Source organism: Quercus lobata, chromosome 3 (genome assembly GCF_001633185.2).
Source record: "Quercus lobata isolate SW786 chromosome 3, ValleyOak3.0 Primary Assembly, whole genome shotgun sequence".
NCBI lineage: Eukaryota > Viridiplantae > Streptophyta > Magnoliopsida > Fagales > Fagaceae > Quercus > Quercus lobata.
The window spans coordinates 24,036,184-24,054,297 of NC_044906.1; the positions used below are offsets into that span (position 1 = coordinate 24,036,184).

General features: G+C 31.5%; 1 long non-coding RNA gene across 1 annotated transcript; it reads right to left on the bottom strand.

Annotated features, from left to right (window-relative positions):
• Window positions 1-2,040: 2,040 nt before the first annotated feature.
• Window positions 2,041-3,168, bottom strand: LOC115979865. Its single transcript, XR_004089210.1, has 3 exons — window positions 3,117-3,168; window positions 2,372-2,471; window positions 2,041-2,070 (listed from the first exon to the last, which is right to left on the bottom strand). It is a non-coding gene; the product is annotated as an uncharacterized LOC115979865 (long non-coding RNA).
• Between the last annotated feature and the right edge of the window lie 14,946 nt (window positions 3,169-18,114).

The following is an 18,114-nucleotide window of genomic DNA, read 5'->3' on the forward strand; positions in this document are numbered from 1 at the left end:
AACAAAAAATTGAAATAAATAGATATTGAGACTTGAAGCTCAAATATTTGACATACTAAAGTAGAAATGGAAATCCAATTCAGATGCAAAGTTTGCATTATTAGCCTCGTTGATCAAATATGACAAAACTCATCTCTAACATTACAGAGTGTGTGTGTATACTAACGAAATACAATTTAATAATAAAATTGACCTACTCATTGTGATATGTGAACAACATGGCCTTTATATCATAACCCAGGAAAAACTTTAATTTTAGAAAAATATATACTGAAAAAAAAAATCATGAAAAAAAAAAAATCATTCTGGGTGAGTTATGGCTATTTTGACTTCCCAAATTGGATCTGTTGTTATTTATGAATATTGCTATTTTTTCTGAAGTTGTTTTTACCCTAAAAGGTAAAATTATATTGTATTTAGACACTACTATTTTAAGAGAATTCTGGAAATAGAATCTGGGCTGTGGATTTGGGAAGGAATATTGACAATAAATTAATAAAAGTACCTCAATTAACTGGGAAAAGAGCATGAACAGTTCAATGACAATTATGTTTAAAAGCAGAACTTTTAATCTATAATAAAAAAATAAAATAAAAAAAGAAGTAATGCTGGAGTCTTACTGTTAGAATAATGTTATCTATCATGCGTTAATAATTGTAAATTGTTTAAACACTAAAATTTTATTGCTTGTAAATGTTGTTTAGATGATCATTTGAAAATACTATGCACAAATATTCATCATAACAATAGCGTATCACTGACTCCAACCAAATGTACAACAACCAATTATGCATAATACAAAATACAAAACCAAGCAAAACCCATCATAAAAAACTGAAAAGCCTATCTGGATCAATCAAATTTTGATATCATTACATCTGTGTTGGCAGAATTTGTGATATTGAATTGGAAGCTGGAGTTGTAACTGGTAAAGATGGTGCTTAGGCTGGTGCTCATGTCAGTGGAATTTTCATTCCTTCTCTCTTTGTTTTGGGATTGGAGAAGTTTAAAGCAAGTGAAAATTTGATGAACATAGATGCAAAATGAGCAGTACAAATAACATATGAATCCAACAGCAACTACAATCAGAAATGAAGTCCTACTTGCTGTGAAAATCATTTATCCTCTGAATATTTAGACTCAAGACTTAGTTTGTTAGATAAACCCCTAAACCCTTTAATTTACAAAAGTAAAGCAAGCTGAAGAGTAAAAATTAAATTTAAAGCATAAGTTTGAGCAGTACATGCAGTTTTTGCATTTTATATAGCAAATACTTATGGTAATAAGCTATAATACTTCAAAATCCAAATAGAGCCATAGTATTACATATACAGTTTAGATTAAACTTAAATAAACCAATAATGATATTAAAAAAAAAATCCCACAGATGTGTATGTAATTAGGTGTAGAATTAGAACATGTCATAATCCCTAATATTGTTAATCAAGTTAACCTGGTATAAATAAGAAGATTTGAGAACCAAGGTTCTTAATGCTCATGTTTTAAATACTACCAATCATATATGTTTGTTGTTTCAGAGCTTTCCCTGTCTTCCTGGTCACTTACTTAAGATTTCATAGTAAAAAGACTTAGAACTTGGAGATTCAGCTATTATGAAATCTGCCTCCTGGGGCAGGATGGTTAATATGCTCATGTCAGTTCTATCTTTAAAACATTCAAGTTAAGTCTATAAAAATAAAACTCCAAAAGATACAACAATGCAATTGTTTATAGGTAAAGCACACATATAATCAACATGATCATTAAAATAGAGTAAAATTCAACCAACCTTCATGACACTTTTACAATTTTATTTGGATTGTGTGTCTCAACAGCATACCAATGCAATTATTAATTACTAAAAATTCAAAAAAAAAATGTATTTATACATGATAAGTACCAATTCAAATTGAGTTTCATGAGTTCTTTAAATGTAAAGAGAACACTACAATATTTAGAAATTAGATGTACATAGACAAATAGTTAACCCTATACTAAAAAAATTCAGAAATTTAGTACAAAGGCAAACAAATACCATACCTTTAACCTTGATTCGAATGGAGGAAAAGACTGAAGAGAAAGGCAATAAAAAAGCAGAAATTAATCAGGAATATTAAATCTAAATAAAAGTGAATGGAAGAACAAAAATTAAGAATGAGTGCTTTGTTGTTGCAAGGAAGGAACAACACAAAAATAAACATGAAGGTTTGAAAAAAAAAAAAAAATAGGGGACTGAGTGGAGACAAAGAAGGCTGACATTTTAGGTGCCCAAATAATTATTTAATCAAACATACGATTAAGCTAAGCTAAATCAGATGTGCTAAAAAACCTAGATAGCAAAATAAAGCAAAACTTGAAAGTAAAGCAAAACCTGTAGGATTGTTGTCAGATTTTGACAGTTGGGAGCCTCTTCAATACTATCTCCACTTTCTTACAAAACTTGTAGAATTTAATTTTCTATGAGTGTTTCCCTGACTTCAACAAAAATGAATAGAGAGAAAAAGGGATTAGGAATTGAAATCCCTAAATTGACAGAAAAACCTAATTAAAAACGAAATCCTTAAATTGATAGAAAAACCATTATGCGCCTAGGCTATCAAATCCTTATGGGGAGGAGTCAAAATCATGGGCAAACTAATAGCTTGAATTTTACTTGGCTTCTGGAATTTCATCTCAATTTATAAATCCTTCAGCAGTTCTTTTGACAGATTCAACTATACATATGTGTTTCTGCATTCATGTTCCAAGTAACATAATAATAGGAATTAAAACTATAGAACACTATATCTCTTGCCACATTGTATAAGCATCAAAACAAAAATTAATATCAATGATAAAGATTCAAAACCCTAATTAGGATCTCAAACTATAATCAAAATCAGTACTTTATTATATTTTAACCAAAAGTAGTAGCAAAGGTATTAAGTTGATCGAAACCCTAATTAGGATCAGGCAAATAAAGAAATTCAAATCAGGATCTCAAACTATAATCAAAATCAGTACTTTATTATATTTTAACAAAAGTAGCAGCAAAGGTATTGAGTTGATCGAAACCCTAATTAGGATCAGGAAAATAAAGAAATTCAAATCTTGGTGATGTGAGAGATTGATGGTACCGCAGTGATGTGAGCGTTTTGGTGTCGTCGATGGTTAAGGCCTCGACGTTGAGTTCGGCGACGACTTTGTCCTACTGTAGCTGTGTCCTCCAAAGGCTCGTCGTCTTCTTCGTCACCCAGCGTTTCATCTCTGTCTTTGGAACAGGGATTTCTTGTGGCGGTGGCGATGGCGGAGCAGCAGCTGCCACCGTGGTGTTTTCTTGAGGCAGTGGCACTGTCGTGGTGGTGGTGGCAGTGGCGTTATCAGCCATTGTGTGAGAGAGAGAGAGATCGATAGAAAAGCTTAAAGTTGCTTATTAATAGACGGAGACTATATATATATATATATATATATATATATATATATATTATAAAAAAGAATAAAACCATATTTAAAAATTAAAAAAAAAAATGCTGACGTGGAAAATTGTGGAGCTAGCAGAAGTTTCGGTTTTATATATATATATATATATATATATATATATAGATTAAATGGGAGAATGCAGCTTAACACGTTTGTACGTGGTGGTCCATATGGACCCGAATCCAAAAACTAAAAAAAGGAAGGACAAATTATTTAAAAGTGTGTGAGTTGTTTCAATTCATAAATTTCTTGGCTTCTTGTTAAGAAATCTGGGAAATGGGAATAATCCTATCCTTAATAAGATTTTAGTGGGTGTAAAAGAATGGAGATGTACATCATGAATTATAGAAGGAACATAAATTCACCTTCTTGCACTTTTTTTTTTTTTTTTTTAATTTATAAAGTTTCAACCTATGTTATCTAGTTTTGATGATTATACTTTTTATCATTAAACCAAAATACTCATCGATTTTTTGGTGTAGGAGATTGAATTACAAATCTCTTATACTTTCTTGCAAATGACATTATGTTAAAGAAATTAATATAACAAAAAATGTGTGGAAGTCTTTTTTTTTTTTTTTTTAATGGAAGTGTGGAAGTCATGCTTGGTAATACCATAAAATAGTTATAATTTTTTTTTTTTTAGAAACAAATAGTTTATAAAAATGGTAACACAATAAATTTTTTTTTTCCTGGTAAGAATTCAAATAGCAATAAAACATTGAATTTATCCACGATGCACATTGTTGGCATAAAAAATTGCATTTAAGAAGAAGAAGAAGAGAAAATATCATACTTGTCACAAAATAAGAGCTATTCCTTTTGTTTCTCGCTACAAATAGGTATAAAATACATCACACTTCACAATATTCACAAGTACATGGACAAGAGCTTACAAGCATAAGATTGAGGAACTATTTACATGCCTAAGGATCTAAGAGACTACCTAAGAAACTACACTACTGGTCCCTATAAAGTGTGGTTGAATGTGCTATGATTTAGTGCTTAGATATGTATTATGATTTGTGCTTTGTGTTGAAGGGGCCTTCTTGTAGTATCAAGTCTTCTATTTTATAGGTAAGGATGGTGATTTTTTCCAACCCATAATTACCCCACTAGCAAGTGAGGGGCGGTTAATTGCAGAAAAATAACTTCTAAATTTCCATTGTAATGAAACATAGGGATGTAGTCAGGAGTTGACCTTAAAGGGGTGAAAATATAAACAAAAAAAAAAAATCATTATAAAATTCTAAATAAACATCCGTTTAGTATTAACAAGTTGTCAACAAAGACACAAATTCATTATTTATTAGCAATTAAAATGTAATCACTTATTAAAAAGGAGAACTTGACATGCATCTATTGTCGAATAGGGTAAAATTATTTTGTTTAAATTTTTTTAATGGGTAAAATTTTTTGTTTTGGGTAAAATTTCTAGATAAATTTTTTTTTTTTTTAAATTTTGCAATTGGTACTTAAAATGATCAAAGATATTGTTTGGGTGGTAAAAGTTCATTCTTCTCAAAGAAAAAAAATGTGAAAGTCATTAATTTTTTTTAAAGAAAAATAATAATAATAATTAAATGACAAAGAAGAAAGGGTTATAAATGAAAAAACTTATTAGCATTATCTATCGCGGCGGAACGAAATACCTAGCAAAACAAAAGTTCCCCTTCGTTGATCCAAAAAAAAAAAAAAAATTTCCCCTTCGTCCCTGTGTGTGTGAGAATCTCTTTATTTCTCTCCCCCATCATTACCTTCACCTAAAATCGCTTGGAATTAAAAACAAAAGACAAAAGAAAAACCCACTGATTTTATTTATTTATTTCCAATTGCTCTTTCGCCAAAGTAGTAAGCAGAACAACAATCGGGAAGTTGCTGCGAGGTCAGTGTTTTTCCCCTCATCTATCTTCTTCAAGTTTTCCATTACAATTTTGATTGTTTGTCTCTTAATTTGTTCGGTTGCGAATGATGGGATCTTTTTTTGCGGTTCAAATATGAGATGGGTTTTTAATTTTAAGGCTTAAACAAACATACGGAGTCTTTTCAATTGCTATATATGTGTTAGGATAATTTGTTCAAATAATCTGAAAATTTACACTATCAAAGACAAAGTCATCATTACACGCATTATTGAAAGATAGATACTTTTTAAATATTTTCATTGTCACTCACATTCCAATCCAAGTATTTGAAACAAAACTTGACTTGTTATTAGTCCTTACAATCCTCGTTGAAATACACATGCAGCTTCTCTTCTATTCTATTCTAGGCCAAGAAAATGTTGCGCCACGACCTTCCACAAGATGTGGTAGTGGAAATCCTATCAAGGTTGCCAGTGAAATCCTTGATGCGATTCAACTGCGTACATAAATCCTGGTATGCTCTTATGAGAAGCCATCATTTTATCACCAAGCACCACAAATTTGCCACTTCTAACAATCTGGGAGGCGGTGTTGTCTTTAAATATCGGTTCCAGGGACACCTGCGTGTCTCATTGCTATCTAATGATACCCTAGAGGTTTCCAGGGATGTAGATTTATTGTCGTTGTTCCCGAACAAGATTGACTACCTAGACTGTATTTATGGTCCATAGAATGGAATATTTTTTCTGCAAGGTTTATATATGATGGGTGACAATGTTGAGGATTTAGGCTCCGCTTGGGAGGAGAGAATAGAATGGAATGAAAAGAATATTTTTAGAATATTCTTCTCTTTCTATTGTTTGAGAGTTTTAACGGAGGAAATAGAAAGTCAATTTCCTTGTTTGCGAGTTTAGGTGAGAGAGAATGGAATGGTTCCCTCCTAAGCTTTCAAAATCTCAAATTTTTATTCTCCTCAAATTGGGAGGAATAAGAGGGAATAGATTTAGATTTAATAAAAATTTTATTGAAATTCCTAAATTACCCCTTGAATCTTAGCCCTCTTTATTCTCAACCAGCCGTACCAATATTTTTGCTCTTTCTTTGCCGCTCGTTTCTCACGCTGCTGCTAATCCCAACTGTGAGTTTTTCAATTGTTTTGATTTCATTGATTTATTTACTATTAAAAAGTTTTTCAATTGTTTCAATTGTTTTGCTTTCATTGTTTTTTTTTTTTTTTTTTTTTTCATTGTTTAGAGATTTTACTAAGCTCTACTTCAAAGAACCCATAACAGCATCCTCATTGGTATCCAGAGACATTATTGCCCTTGCCAAACTAGGGAGGGCTGATTCAATATTACAAAAGAAAATGCAAATATAGGCTTAGAAGCAGATTGCACCCACAAATGATTAAGTAAGATCAGCTAAGGAAAACAATGCTGGACAAAAACTAAACCCAAGGTACTGCCATAAGCTAAACCAGCCAATACAAGTCAATAAAAATATAACTAAATCAAACAAATGGTAAGTAGTTTGTACTTAGTGAATTCTTATTAGCAATAAAAAGGGCATCCCAAAAAAATGATGAGAAGTAAGCTGTACAAAATTTATTAGTGTGAGAAAGGAGAAAGAAATTCCAGTAAATCTATTTGCGTCCCATTTCTTTGATACCGACTTCTCAGTACTAGAGCATGGATGAATTGTTAGGCCAATTTTTCCTATAATATTTACGTCTTTTCTACAGCAGGGCTACAGTGCTTGGGACTAGTATTGTGCTTATTTTTATCATGGTAATGCATAACATTAAATTATTGTGGGATAGTGTTACAGTTTATCTCTCAAAGACATTAATGTAAATGTACTTTGAGAGATAATGCTATAATTTAACACTTTGAATCCCAAACAAAATTAATGTTTATAGTTTAATAGTTTTCGTTTTAGATTAGTTGTAACACATTCATAATTAGTTAAACTAATAACGTAACTATTTTTTTAGAACATGTGCCCATAATTTTCTAAGTTGGACTAATAACATAACTATTTTTTTTATTTAGATGGATTTGAATGATGAGGTACTTAAGACCATAATTTTTTCGGAATTTATGCAGAAACTAGCCTTAGTTCATGCTACATATCGTTATTTGTGTTACATTATCCATCAAAGGCAACGACTAAATAGAAGACGTGTTCCCCACATTCCTACACAATCAACCATAGAAAGACAAAAAGTTCATGATGAAATAATGTCTTGACTTAGGAATGGTGAAAAATGTTATGATGTAATATGCATGGTTCCACAAGCTTTTCAAGGTTTGTGTCACATTTTGCGGAGAGATGGTGATCTTCAAGACACACAACGTGTCACGGTTAAAGAGCAAGTTGGCAAGTTTCTTCACATGCTAGCACATAATCAGACAACTCGTACAATGTCCTTTTTTTTTTTGTCATTCCGATGAGACCATTAGTCACTATTTTCATAACATGTTAAGATCAATAATTATGTTAGAGGATCAATTCCTTCGACAACCTGATGGAACCCAAGTGCTACTTGAAATACTACAAAGTAGTAGGTTCAACCCATATTTTAAGGTAAATATATCATGCATATAATTTATATTTGATAGTAGTTTGGTACAAATATATTTTAAGATAAATGTTTTTGAGAGATAATGTTAATCTCAGGATTGTATTGGGGCACTTAATGGAACACATGTTCGTGTTAAAGTGTCTAATGAGGATGCATCAAGATATCGGGGTAAGAAGGGTTACACAACACAAAATGTGTTGGCGGCATGCTCATTTGATTTAAAATTCACATACGTATTACTAGGTTGGGAAGGAACTGTTTCAGATTCAAGAATAATAAAGAGTGTTTTAACTAGAAACTATAACTTGAAAATCCCACAAGGTAAATTTAATTCAAATACGTATTAAGGTGTATTCTTTATAATTAAAAAATTTGTATTATATAATCAATAGTTGTTATTGTTTATTAGGTAAATATTATCTTGTTGCAGGGATACATGAATAGAAGTCGTCTGATTGCACCTTATAGGGGAGTGTGTTATCATTTAAAAGAGTACGTTGTTCGTCCCCTTGAAAATGCTAAAGAATTGTTTAATTTACGACATGCGTCATTGCGTACTTTTATTGAAAGAGTATTTGGTGTATTTAAAAAGAGATTTCCTATCATAGCAAGTACTATAGAGCCTAATTATTGTGTTGACACACAAAATGAAATCATTTTAGCATGTTGCATACTTCATAATTATTTAATGGGTGTTGATCCTAATGAAAGTCTTATTGCTGAAGTTGATGAAGAGGTTTTGCATTCTCATCATGAACGTGTGGCCCCTACTCCAAGAGAAGATGATGAAAGACATTGAAGAAGAATTTTCATGAATGCATAACATTTAGGTCTAAGTAATTGAAACATAGCATAGTCTTAAATGACATGACAACAATAAACCCAAAAGCTATCACATTTGGACATAGTTTTGCCACATGGTTGATGCTATATAATCTCTTATAATATCTCCTTACCTAGCATCCTCATCATCTTCTCTTGAAGTAGGGGCCACATGTTCATGATGAGAATGCAAAACTTCTTCATCAACTTCAGCAATAAGACTTTCATCAGGATCGACATTCATTAAATAGTTATGAAGCATGCAACATGCTAAAATGATTTCATTTTGTGTGTCAACACAATAATTGGGCTCTATACTACTTGCTATGATAGGAAATCTCTTTTTAAGTACACCAAATGCTTTTTCAATAACATTGCGCAATGACGTATGTTGCAAATTAAAATTTTTTTTAGCATTTTTAAGGGGATGAACAAAGTACTCTTTTAAATAATAACGCACTCCCCTATAAGGTGCAATCAGACGACTTCTATTCATGTATCCCGTATCAACAAGATAATATTTACCTAATAAACAATTACAACTATTAATTATATACTACAAATTTTTTAATTATAAAGAATACACCTTAATACGTATTTGAATTAAATTTACTTTGTGGGGTTTTCAAGTTATCGTTTCTAATTAAAGCACTCTTTTTTATTCTTGAATCTGAAGCAGTTCCTTCCCAACCTAGTAATATGTATGTGAATTTTAAATCAAATGAGCATGCCGCCAACACATTTTGTGTTGTGTAACCCTTTCTACCCTAATATCTTGGTGCATCCTCATTAGACACTTTGACATGAACATATGTTCCATCAAGTGCCCCAATACAATCCTGAGATTAACATTATCTCTCATAAACATTTACCTTAAAAATATATTTGTACTAAATTGCTATCAAATATAAATTATATGTATGATATATTTACCTTAAAATATGGGTTGAACCTACTACTTTGTAGTATTTCAAGTGGCACTTGGGTTCCATCAAGCTGTCGAAGGAATTGATCTTCTAACATAATTATTGATCTTAACACGTTATGAAAATGACAAATAATGGTCTCACCTGAACGACAAAAAAAGGACATTGTACGAGTCGTCTGATTATGTGCTAGCATGTGAAGAAACTTGCCAACTTGCTCTTCAACTATGGCACGCTGTGTGACTTGAAGATCACCATCTTTCCGCAAAATGTCACATAGACCTTGAAAAGCTTCTGGACCCATGCATATTACATCATAGCATTTTTCACTATTCCTAAGTTGAGACATTATTTCATCACGAACATTTTGTCTTTCTATGGTTGATTGTGTAGGAATGTGGGGAACACGTCTTCTTTTTAGTCATTGCCTTTGATGGATAATGTAACACAAATAACGGCATGCAGCATGAACCAAGGCTAGTTTCTGCATAAAGTCCGAAAAAATTATGGTCTTAAGTACCTCATCATTCAAATTTATCTAAATAAAAAAATAATTATGTTATTAGTCCAACTTAGAAAATTATGGGCACATGTTCTAAAAAAATAGTTACGTTATTAGTTTAACTAATTATGAATGTGTTACAACTAATCTAAAACTAAAACTATTAAACTATAAACATTAATTTTGTTTGGGATTCAAAGTGTTAAATTATAACATTATCTCTCAAAGTACACGTACATTAATGTCTTTAAGAGATAAATTGTAACACTATCCCACAATAATTTCATGTTATGCATTACCATGATAAAAATAAGCACAATACTAGTCCCAAGCATTGTAGCTCTGCTATAGAAAAGACGTAAATATTATAGGAAAAATTGGCCTAACAATTCATCCATACTCTAGTATTGAGAAGTTGGTATCAAAGAAATGGGACGCAAATAGATTTACTGGAATTTCTTTCTCCTTTCTCACACTAATAAATTTTGTATAGCTTACTTCTCATCATTTTTTGGGATGCCCTTTTTATTATTGCAAACAAGAATTCACTAAGTACAAACTATTGACCATTTGTTTGATTTAGTTATATTTTTATTAACCTGTATTGGCTAGTTTAGCTTATGGTAGCACCTTGGGTTTAGTTTTTGTCCAGCATTGTTTCCCTTAGCTGATCTTAGTTAATCATCTGTGGGTGCAATATGCTTCCAAGCCTATATTTGCATTTTCTTTTGTCTGATTGAATCAGCCCTCCCAAGTTTGGCAAGGCCAATAATGTCTCTGGATGCCAATGAGGATGCTGTCATGGGTGCTTTGAAGCAAAGCTTAGTAAAATCTCTACCCCCCCCCCCCCAATCTTTTGTAAGGGGCATATAGTTTCACCCACTCATTTGCTTAGAGATCAGTTTGAAGCTTTCACGAAAATGATAACAATCTAGTCATATCACATGGTTGTTTCATGTAACTTACAGAATACATACCATGTTCCAACATACTGAATACAAGGTAATGAAAGGGAAATATATTTTTTTTTTTTTTTGAAACAATGAAAGCAAAAAAATTGAAACAATTGAAAAACTTTTTAATAGTAAATAAATTGATGAAGTCAAAACAATTGAAAAACTCACAGTTGCGATTAGCAGCAGCATGAGAAAGGAGTAGCAAAGAGAGAGCAAAAATATCGGTACAGTTGGTTGAGAATAAAGAGGGCTAAGATTCAAGGGGTAATTTAGGAATTTCAATAAAATTTTCATTAAATCTAAATCCATTCCCTCTTATTCCTCCCAATTTGAAGGGAACAAAACTTTGAGATTTTGAGGGCTTAGGAGGGAATGAGCATTCCCTCTTAACCATTTCATTCTCTCTCACCTAAACTCGCAAACAAAGAAATAAATTTTTCATTCCCTCCGTTAAAACTCCTAAACAAGAAAGAGGGAAGAATATTCTAAAAATATTATTTTCATTCCATTCCCTCCTCCTAAACGGAGCCTAAATGGATTTCATCATTGGAAGGCTGCAGAGATTTGTATGAAAGCTAGACGTAGGGGTTGGATGTTCCCTGAACATGGGCCTACTCGCAGGTTCATAGTTTCATTTGACATGAGTAATGAGGTATTCCTAGAGACACCGCTTCCTACAGTAGCATGTGCAATTGGTTTCATTAGGAGAGGATATTGCTGTTATCAATGATTCTGTATCCTTGACTGTAGAATATCATGATACTAGGAATTTAGATATCAACTGGTTTGATATCTGGGTGATGAGTAGTGAAATTGGTGTTGAAAGGACTTGGACTAAGAAATTCAAGGTCGAGGGATCTGGGCTTGCTTTTGATGATAGACTTTTAGAAATTCGAGAGGATGGGTTAGTTCTTTTACATAAAAATGATGGAAGCTTGGCAGTGTATGACCGCAAAACACAAGAACTAAGGAAATTTGCAAAATATGGGAACCATTTTTACGAGTCCCTCGCTGTTAGTTACAGAGACACTAGCTTTTATGAATGTAGGAGGTAATATAAGTGAGTAACAAAACCAATTCATAATATGTCTATGGCCTCAATGGATTCTTTTATGGTGTAAACCTACAAGAATATTGTAATCCATTTCAGTGATATTATTACAGTTTTTATGAGCTATGCATTTTTCTCGAATGTGCGTAGCCTTGATTAACCTGTGCTGTGTGTTAGGCTTTTGTCATGTCATATCATGTGCATTGCCTTCAAAATCAAACATTTGACTTACTAATTTTGTATTGTTTCAGTTTTGGGGCACCATACTAGTTACAAGGTCACCTTAAAAAGTAACCTAGTTCTCATCTTTGCAATTTATATAAGCAGTAACTAAAATTGAATTAGTCAGAATTTGGTTTTATAGTTTGGTGAAAAATAATAATGTTTACTGAGAAATAATATTTTCACAACATATTATAAGTAACAAGCTGTTATTAATGGATAAAAAAGTAATGTCAGTAATAGGTCCAAATTAAAACCAATAACAACTTGTCACATAAGGTTTGTTATGAAATTATTGTGAAATGTAGTTCTAAATGTTGATGGTTTGAATTTTGTTAGGTCATTCCAAACACTTTATCTTAATAAAATAATAGCTCCAAATTCACTCTTCACTCTCCAAAAATTAAACCATAAAAACAAATTAGAAAATCAAATTTCCAAAAGATAGTAGAATAATACATGATTTTTATGCCCCTACTGGGTAAACTAGATTGTGATTTCAGAATCTTCTCGCTCTAGAGTAGTGAAGAACTCCCATGACAATTGATAATGCTCGTGCAGTTGAACCAACAATTGGCTTTTTAGTTATTATTATTATTATAGCTTCGCCCCAGTGTTTTCTCTGGGTAAGTGATTTTTCTGAATGTCAAGGAAACTAAAATAGGTCAATACATGGTAAACTTTGTGTTAGGACATATGTGAATTATGTTAAGAACATGTGTCAATATAGTATTGGCTAATCTTTTGACAAAACGCACTTTACTTGTTATTAGGTAGGTCTAGAATGTGTTTAATGTTTCAAGAAATAAGGTTTCAAGTTCAAGTGTTAAAACCATGCAAGTCTATCCAAGAATCAAGTGAAGAAGTACTGGATTTTAAAACTCGACAGCTAGTATCTATTGAGGTTTAAAAGGTTGTTTAAGCCCAATGCTCAACAACTGCTTAATAGATAGGGTATCTATCGAGATTTAAGAAATCAGATTTTCAGTTCTGATTTTCATCCTATCCTTGTATAGATGTTTGGTCTTTCTTTTCTCATAACCCTAAACATATATAAGGATTATTTTAAGGGTCGTTACGGCTGATGCACCTCAATGCAAAAGTTTTTCACAAGCATATTGTGAACCGGAGACATATGCCCTAGTTCATCTTTCTCTTCAAAAAGCTGCTGTGTTTGTACACCGTAGAGTTTTATAACCAAGGAGTTTCGTGACCTTTATCATGTGATGAACTGAAGAACTTTGCAACCAACATCCTTCTCAAGTTGGTGTGTAAGCCACATACTGAGATCCGTACATCTAATTGGATAGTCACGTATTGGGAGCCGTGCATTGAAATGAGAGATTACCACTGCAAAACAAGTCCAATTGGGCCAGTATTGAGGTAAAGGTTCAACTGTAGGTTGGTATAAGGTATTGAGATTTCTTTACTTGTAACCGCTTGTTATGATAATAGTGAATTTTTAAGAGTGGTGACCTTAAAATCACCCGGTAGGGTTTTTGCCGTGTAGGTTTTCCCCATTCATAAACAAATTACCGCGTCAATTTATTTTCCACTGTATTTTAATTTAATTGGTGATTTGTTTGTGTTACCACGCTTTTTACATACAAATTGAATTAATTAATTAACTTGGCTAATTCATTAGTTAATTCATCACAAAGGGTCAATACATTCTTGGCCTATCACTTTGCTTTTGTCTTCTCAAACACTTGATCTGCAATAATAGCTCCAGAACTATCAGCTTTTTTGATCTCCAAGTGAGCCTTCTGATAAAATCCAGTACCCCTTAATGCATCTGCAATGAAATCATCAAACCCAATTGCTATAGCTGCTTCAACTTTTGCTCCATAAACCAACCTCTGCTTAAAAAGAAAATATTAGAAATGTAAGGTAATGTGAAATAAAATAATAATAATAACAGTGATCCTCATTAAAAAATAAATAGAGTTCCAAAATATCAAAAAATATTGTAGATGCACATCTCGTAAAAGAATGAAGGTGTACCTTTTGAATTATAGAAAAAATATAAATTCACATTCTTGTACATGCTATGTTATCTTTTAACTAAAAAAAGAAAAAGAAAAAGGTTATCTGAAACAAAGGAATTCGGTGTTTGGTTTCTAAAAAAAAAAAAAAAAATACAACAAAATATGTGTGGAAGTTTTATTTTATTTTTTTAGAGATTTTTAACATATGACGTCTGCAAATTACAATGTCACCAAAGAATTTTACGATCAAATCAGGTCCAAACTTCAGATTGAGTTCAACAAGAACCAGCTTTCTGATAAGCTCCGCAAGTTAAAGAGAAACTACAAAAGAGTTCTTGAAAAAATCAACCCAGACAAAGAGTTTTCTTTCAAGACCGCACATGAACAAGACCGCCAAAGATATCTTTAGTAGGGGGATTTGTGTTTCAAGACTCAGTAGATTTAAGGGGGTTTGGCTTACCTCCAGCTCTTTCTTTTTTTTAAAAAAAAAAAATCTCATTTTATTTTAATGAGAAAATGCCACATCACCCACAAAATAAATAAAATGTGGAGATTAAAATCCGTTACCATTTGCTATTGTTATTTAAAACAAAAGGAGGTGTCCAATTAAAAAAAGTACTAAAGGTAAGCCAAACCTGATCTAGAGTTATATATTTCCAACAATGATTAAAAAAAGAAAAAGAAAAAGAAAAAGAAAGTAAAGTAGAGGAAGAGAGGGTTTTTGGGTTCTGTTAATTTATTGTTGAGTTGGTTAATTGAGTTGGAAAGCACTAATTGGGCTTGTTGAGTTGATTAATTGAGTTGGCCAGCACTAATTGGGCAATTTGGGCTAGCTAAGTCAGCAATTTTAGCTTAACACATTTTTATTTTTTTGAAAAAAAAAAAAAATTGTGAGTGATATACTGATATTGTCCCTGACCACCATCTGACAAAATAAAAAATTAAAAAGAGACTATTTCAAATGTTGGGAAGGTAAGCTAATACCTTGAAGAGATTCCAATTGAGTATTGGACCAATATAAGACTTAGCTTCTATATATACTAATCACATCATTTACACCTGAATATTACAGCATAAAAGTGTTTAGCTTGTTTCAAGGTTCAACTCATAAGCTTATTGACTTTTATTCAAAGATTTTGGCACAATCCTATCCTTAATAAGATTTTAGTAGGGTCTAAAAGAATGAGTTGTACATGATGAATTATTGAAAGAACATTTACTCTATAAATAACATAAATTCACCTTCTCTTGCACATGGTATTTAATGATTTTTTAAAAAAAAAAATAGGATATGGTATGACCCCAAAAAAAAAAAGAAAAAAAAAAAAGCGTGGAAGTCATGCTTGGTAACACGATAAAACAATTGTAAAAAATGTCAAAACAATAAAATGCCTTTTCTGTTTTGAATTCAAATAGCAATAAACCATTGAATTTGTCTATGATGCACATTCTTGGCATAAAAATTGCATTTAAGATCATAGTTGTCACAAAATTAGAACTAGTCTTTTTTCCTTTTATTGACCTAAAAATAATTAATAAAAAAAATACACCATTAAATTACGAATATATCATACTTAGAAAGAATTTAAATGCACGAAACACTTATTTCAAGAAATCAAATTTGCCATTATCCATCAATTGATTTTATTTCCATTTATGCCAGAGCCGGCGTGCAGTATACACTAGCTATAGCTGTCAAAAGCTTTGATCATGCATGAAACAATTCTTATTATTATAAATAGATTTGTAGCACCTTCTTTGTACCATACAGTTTTCATCCATGTTAACTTCTCTCCATCTATATTTCTCAAAAATTATATTTATCATCCATTCAGATCACAATATCGGATCAATGATTTACCAGAATAGAGCTTCATGTTTAATCTGAAGTTAAACAGGGTAATGCATGAATATAGCCCTGGAGGTTTCAAGTTTGGTGAGTTTTTAATATTGCTTTTTGTAATCCAATTACATGATTGCTAGGCTAAATACCTCACATTTATTTTTTTTTGAGTTTTTGTTACAGGTTGGAGTTCTTATATCGAACAATTACATTATGCGTTTGAGATGATTCAACAGTTGCAGCAAACAAGAGCATCATGCATAAAAATCTTCTACCAAAAGAATATGCCTGCTTCAACAATAATTAAATATTGCATAGCTTTTACTTCTCACCCAATGGTCCAGTTGAAATGCATCTTTTGTCTTCAAAAAGATTTTTTTTTTTTTTTTTAAATGTCAAGATGTAACTGTCACATATATCAAAATCTCAAAGAATAGTGTCTGTTTATGAAATGATGTTTTATTGATTTTTCAAAACCTCATGAAAGGTTATTGTAATTTTGTTAATTTTGAAATTAGTTGTACTCTTAGAGAATGAGAGATGTAAATTGAGTTGCTGAAAAATATTTTTTTTATTAAAAACAAATTCGTTCTTCGTCTATTATTGCATATAAAGCCATGGAATTCAATGTATGAGAGGGTAGAAAATCTTGCATCCCCTTGTTTCCTAAGAAAATGAACTTTTTTTGGTGTATGATGTACATGTTAGGAGTTATGTCTATTATTATTATTATAAAAATAAAAAATAAAAAGGGGGAGATTTTGAGACAAAATTTTGATTTTCGTGGAGTGGAATGCGTTATAAGAAATTAAACTTCCCATGGCTTCCTCAGAAACTTTACGTGGAATTGAAATTCTGAAGGGCTTGCTCAAGCATGCTTTAGCAGGCCTCATTAATTGCTTGAGCAGCCCATAGGCAGCACTTATGTTTACTACTGCTCATTGTTACAGAGCTCTTGCTTGAGCAAGATTCTACGTATTGGATTCAACCAACTAAAATCCTAACAAATCGGATATTATTTATAACCGAATCCATAAATTTATGTTTTTGTGCTTAACTCGAAACCTTTTATAGATGAGATGAAAATTCTACAGTACACACTTTTTTTTAATGTACTATACGGACCTCGTCCTTTTCTTTTCTTATCTTTTCTTTTTCTTTTTTTCATATATATCCTACCCAATTTTAATTGTTAACACATGTTATTGCCTTATTTAATATATATTTTATTATAATATATGTCTGTAGAGATTAGGTAGGTATGATATGTACCTAAAAGAAAATTTGTGTATTGTAGAATGAATGATCATTCATGAGATAGTTTTTTATCTTTAATTAGTTTGATATTTTACAAAAATGTAAGATATAGGGAAATTATGTAATCTAATGATAGAATTATTGAAAAATGCATCTAATAAAAAGTTTTCAATTAAATGATACGAGTCTTTTTAAATATACAACAAAAATTCACAAATAATTACAACATTCCCAAATTAGTTTACCAATTCAAACTTGAACTTAAAAAAAAAAAAAAATTAAATTGAAAATTGTGGTAGATCCACGCATGAGGTGGAATGTTAATTTGAAATTATTGTGAATCTTTATCGTGTCAATAGCTTTACTGAAATTGTATTGCCCTTATAGCTTTATTGAAATTGTATTGCCTTAAAAAAATTGGGAGAGATGCAGCGTAACACGTTTGTACGTAGGTGGTCCATATGGACCCGAATCCAGAAACTAAAATAAGGAAGGACAAATTATTTAAAGTGTGTGAGTTGTTTCAATTCGTAAATTTCTTGGCTTCTTGTTATAAATCTGGGAAATGGGAATAATCCTGTCCTTAATAAGATTTTAGTGAGGTGTAAAAGAATGGAGGTGTACATTATGCATTATAGA